This window comes from Anolis carolinensis, chromosome 3 (genome assembly GCF_035594765.1).
Source record: "Anolis carolinensis isolate JA03-04 chromosome 3, rAnoCar3.1.pri, whole genome shotgun sequence".
Taxonomy (NCBI): domain Eukaryota; kingdom Metazoa; phylum Chordata; class Lepidosauria; order Squamata; family Dactyloidae; genus Anolis; species Anolis carolinensis.
The window spans coordinates 273,376,466-273,382,232 of record NC_085843.1 but is presented as its reverse complement, the minus strand read 5'-3'; the positions used below and the strand labels follow the sequence as shown (position 1 = coordinate 273,382,232).

General features: G+C 40.4%; 1 long non-coding RNA gene across 1 annotated transcript in view; it reads left to right on the top strand.

Moving 5' to 3' along the window:
- LOC103278157 (uncharacterized) overlaps window positions 1-4,117 on the top strand; it is a 50,505-nt gene extending 46,388 nt beyond the window's left edge. Inside the window, exon 4 of the long non-coding RNA XR_010004851.1 lies at window positions 3,055-4,117. This is a non-coding gene — a long non-coding RNA (uncharacterized LOC103278157). The remainder of the gene's footprint in view (window positions 1-3,054) is intronic.
- Window positions 4,118-5,767: the final 1,650 nt, after the last annotated feature.

The window sequence follows — 5,767 nt, the reverse complement described above, 5'->3', positions numbered from 1 at the left end:
GAATGCCCTGTTATGACCTCAGCAGATGTGATTGTGATGGTAAGGCACACACAGGGAGTTTTATGGCCAGTGGTCCCATTCCAGTTGAACCTTCTGGACAGTATTGCAGCACCTCAGAGACTTCTGCCCAGTATATGTGGCCAACAACACAGTTAATTCTGAGTTATTCCAGAAATAATGCTCCCGACTGGAGCTGGATTAAACAGCTGATGTAGACAAGGCCTCTGATGTTGCACTTCTCTCATGCAGAACAAGAAATGTAAGGACCCTTCCAAACAGGCCCGAACTGGGAGTGCCGGGCTTGTGGGGATTGACTCCTGGGACTGCTTCTGCAGATCCGGGAAACAATCCCCACAGCCATCTTGGTTCTTCAGGCTCCTGGAGCCCAAAAGAGCAGGAGGGCACACACCCCTCCCCCGCAGTCCCCATTCTCCCACTAAAAATACTTACCCGAGGGGCCTGCCCTCCTGACACATCATTTTTGTGCATCAAAAGTACTATGCAGAGGGGTCTGCACTGCTGGCATGCCCCTCAGATAAGGTTTTTTTTTTGGGAAAATGGGGGGCTGGAGGAGGGGTGGATGCCATTCCCCAAGGGGAAGTCCAGGTTTTGGGTTGGGGGTGGGCACAGAAATCTTGAAGGAAGTGGGTTAAAATAATCCACTTCCTCCTGTGTTTCTGCCCTATCCAGAAGGGCCCTAAAGGATGTGATTCAAAACCAGGAGGGTTATATTTGGCCACAGTAGAGTTATGGTGTGTGAGTGGGTGGCTGTCTATAAAATCATAACTCTATGATAATTGTTTACTCTGGACAAAGGAAATGGTTTATTTTTTATTCTGATTTTGATTCTCATAGCAAATCTTGAGGAAAGGCTGTTTATATAACCTGCTATGGAGTTGTGTAAATGTAGATGCCAGAGATTGAACCTGGAATTTGCTTTAAGGACTGGCAACAGCACTTGGTAAATGCCAGGACCATAAGCTCAACAGACTCACCACTGCTTGTACTATAATCTTTCCTAATTTTAAAAAATAAGGTGGTGGTGGAGTTGATGTTTTAGTGTTGGCCAGGCACTCTTAATAAAATTGGTAGGCGAACTGGCTGCACCAAAAGGCATCTTAATTTCCTCAGAATGCCTCTGGCTATCAGTATTGTTCACATCAGTTGATACATCATTATTTGTTTGGATGGCTTTGGCCACATTAGTCAGGAGAAGAAGCCTATGACATATGAACCACTTGTGCCATTGCCCATCCTTTTGGTCTTCCAAGACCTGGTCACTTCATCACCATAAAAATAGCAATGATATTTTAGTTTTAAGAGTGCCATTTGTGTCTAAAGGAAATGTTTTCTCCTGAATCTCTTGTCTTCAAGCAGATTCACAATTCTGGAAGCTTGCCAGAAGTGCTGAGACCTTCCTTAAAAAGTGGAGGGAGACAGAGGAGCAAAACTGAGAAATTAAAAGTAAAATGTCTCTAAAGCAATTGAACGTAAATGCACTTTTTTGTTGCAATGTTTCCCCTACTCCCTGGAGAAGTGCAGCCACTGGTGAATTCAGATGGGCAATAAGGTCCCTGCTCCCCAAACATTGTCCATCCTGAGATAATAAGTACTTTCTCCCCCATTCTTTAATGGCATAATTTAGCCATTAAATTAGGAATTTATTTTAATTGGAGAGGAGTAAGCATGTGTTTTACTTTCCCACTGGAATCAGTGGGAATTCAGAAGTGCTTGGCTTTCTTTCTACCAAGCTTTAGTGTTTTGTATTATTATTTAATGACGTTCAAAGCTCATGACCTTGCATTCTACACTCTTCCATTAAGCTGTTCAAGAAACTGAAGAAGGCACTCCAAATAGCCTTCAAAGTCATGTTGATGTTTTTACCATTTCCAGTTTGCATATAATATGTTAACTTCTGCCTGTGCATAATGTCTTGTGCTTTCATGAGCCAATCCATTTGTCCTGGAATCTGTTTACTTTTCCACTTCCTTGGTAAATGATAATTTAGCAGCTGTTCCTGAGTTCTAAACCAAAATCTTAATGCTCATTATTTATGAAATCCTTACAAAGTCCCAGCAAAATCTCAGCTGGACTCGGAGGAGATTCTGTAGCCAATAAGCGCTCTGGTATGTTTCCAATTGCTTTTTTCCAGCATGTTGTCATTTGCTTACCCATCCAAATGATACACTTTAAACCCCTCTTATTGTCAATGGGGAAGAGAAATGAGCAGGTGCTATGCATAAACACCACTACTGTAATAAATGAACCTTAAAAGACAGAATCAGAGCTTGGAAGTGTTACTTGGTTTGGAGCTGCAACTACAAGAATCCCACAGCTAGTATGGCCACTGCAAAATTATGGGAGTTGTAGTACAAAACAATAATTTTTCCAAGGTCTGATAAGGATGGGTGAGCCTTTCTTCCCCCCCCCTCTCCTGTATATGATTTTTCCATCCCAAATATGATGAAATATGGGTTTTAATAATATTTATAAGAAATGAACTGAGATAAAAATTCTTACACAACCACATTGGGATTCATGTGGGTACAGGAACACAACTTAAAATTATTCAATATACAGTTTCAAAGGGAGACTATTTGGGTCTTCCAACAGAGATCAATGGTCAGGTTATTCATAGTCAGATGTTATGGTTAGAGGACCTCTGACTTCTGGTGTGATTCAATTACATTGCCTAATTTATGTTGTTTGGTCTTTCACCCTCAATTTGGACCATGGTATTATATCATGGCTTTCCCTTCCTGCTGTATTTTGAGTTAGAAAGCTACAGTTTCTTCCATAAATCCAGTCCCTAGAGGAAATAATAGCAATTTTCCCCATAAAGCTGTTGAAGCTGTTGAAATATATGAAAACATTATGACAATCATTATTAATATAAATTACTCAAAAACAGAACATTAGCTGCATCTATTATAAAGGGGAAATCTTTTTTCCCCTGCAGCTTCTTCCCACCCCAATCTCGCTTAAATGTTTAAATGAATAACCAATATAAATGATTATAAAAGACCTCTGTTTTTCCCCTTCTCATCTCTGTAGGAAAATGAAGGATGGTTTTGTAAAAGCAAAGACTCGTGATGCTCTGTTCAATAACATGCATGTTGAAATGCTCCAATTACAGTGCGCCCGACTTGCTCCAGGAGTTTTTAGAAGAATGATGCTGTTGGTGATGGATGCTGGAACGCAGCATAAAAAATGAAAGAAAGAAAGCTTTAAAAAGCAGAAGGAGAGAGGCAAATGTGTTCCCAGCTACATTAGCCACCCAAACTCTTCAACAATATCTTCACTAATCTACACAATTGTGTGTTCCTGTATGGCAGGAGGTTGGGTTGGATAGCCCATGTGGTCTCTTCCTACTCTATGTTTGTAAAACAAGTAATTTCTTATGATAAATGTGGTGAAAATGTCCCCACATTTGAAAATGTGAACATTCAGGGGCAATTTATGTTTAACAGGGCACAGAGTCCACAGAAAGGCTGCATGTGTGTTGTGGGCTACACTTTGCTCATCCCTGTTAATGGTGTTTCCTTTCTTGCCTTTATGTGTTGCCCTCCAAAATGATGTTGGATGGGGAATGTGAGCAATGCCTGGGGAGATCACGGGGCCCAGTGGGGCATTCCTGGATATGTTTAGATGCATCAAGTGGTGCCATCTGCGATGTTGTGTGTAGGACATGCATGTGAGTCCATCGTCTTCCTCTGTGTGTGTACAGCTATGTAGGTGGAGATGGCACAGTACTTGATTTTTGGACACTAAATGGCTTTCACAAACATATGAAGGGAGCCCTCCCATTTACCACTATTTTTCTGTCACATTCAAAACTCAATAAAAAGGGAGCAGGAGGGAAGAAAGAGGGAAAACAGCCATGGCAACGGAGCAGTGCAGCCCACCTGTATTGTATCCATCTAATGCTTTACAAAGTACATTTCTGAAGGAGGAAAAATGTGAAATTAAAAGAAGCCAACCAAGACCAGCTTTTGATGCTTCTATTTTGATCCAGAGCCCATAATAGTAGCTTGTTTATAGTGTTTAAAAATTATGTAATCAAACAGTATATACAGTGAATTAAGAAATTAAAAAATAAACAATATGTGTTCCATTTTTCTTGTTATATGTGTTATTGTTTTGTTGTGTTTATTTTATACACAATGGGAAGTAAACTTCCTACTTGTGCACTCTGTTCTTGGAGTAGGTGGCAAACAAAGGTACCTACTTTCACTCTTCTGGGAAGCTGCAACGCAGTGGTTCCCAAACTCTGGTCCTTCAGAAGTTTTGGACTTCAGTTCCCAGATACCCCAACCAGCTTGGCCAATTGTCAGTAATTCTTGGGGTTGAAGTTCAAAACATTTGGAAGATGAAAAATTTGGAACTATTGAAGTAAAGTAATGAATTCTAGAAAGATGTCCCTGAACACAGCTGCCTATATTTTCCTTGCTTACTCACATCTGAAGCCATCCTACATTACTTTGGATATTAATTGTGAAATTATATAGTGATATTATATAAAGTAGGCACAGACACCAGTGGCCTTCCAGATGTGGGACTATATCTCCTACAATCCCTTGATAGTGTTGTTAGAACTAGTGGAAATTATAGCAAGATGACCAACTAGATATAAGTTAATTAATTAATGTAAGTGCATAATGAAACACTAGAGATGAGGACCAGGGTCCCACATGGGGAGATGGGACACCTGCCAACTTTTAGTCACCAAGTTTTTCACAGATGAAACTTTGCTCCATCTTCTATCTTCCCTCTGTCAGCTACTCAGCCAATGGAGAGCAGGAGGTAGGAGTCAAGAACTGGGCTGGATATACAATGATGAAAGCATCTTCTCGGACATGTGTCATGCCCATTCTTTCAACTTCTCACTAAATGACCATGTTGAGGGAACACAGAGATAAGGTAGATTTCCAGTGGGTAGCAGTTGTTACATGAAGGAAGTGGTGAATTTCTCCTTCTACAATGGCTAAAAAAGACATGTGCTAGAATAACTCCACTGGATAACATGTACAGATTCCACCTCTGCATTTTATGTACACTGTACTAAAGTATAACCCCCCCCCCCCCCATATCTGTGTACCTGGACTGCAAGTGGATACACAAAATGTAGGTAACAATAAATCCTATTGAATGAAGAACCTCTGTCAGAAGATTGCCATAGAGTTGCACTGGAGGATCTAGAAAATGCGTAGAGAAGGCATACTTTGTTAGACACAGGTTAATGAGGCCACATGTATCAGTCCCACAGACGTAGAAGTCGTACTGTACTGAGCTATGATCTTACCCCTAAGGGGATGACTAAACCCCTGCCATTTCCTCACATGGTTTACCACTGTAAGGACGCTAATCACGTTTCACAGTACATGTAATTTAGTTAGATATATAGTTGTTAACACAGTGAAGCATGCTTTTTCCAAATATTTGGAATCTTTACAAAATCTCTGCTACAAATCTACAATGTGGCTTTACTCTGAATAGATACCAGATGTTCTCCATTTAGGACATTACATTCCTTTCTTCCCTTACGTTACACACAACACGAACAAAGGAGGTACTGCCAGTGGAACTTTTTCCATTTCATTCTGTATTTGTTCTCTAGATTCAGATACTTAATTGAACATTTTAATTCTGGAAACTCCCTGTTCAACTGGCAAAGAAAAAACATAGTTATGTGCATACTTATCAGGAATAAAGCACCTGGATTATACAGGCTGATTCATACAGCCTTTCTGAAGGCTGCATCTATATT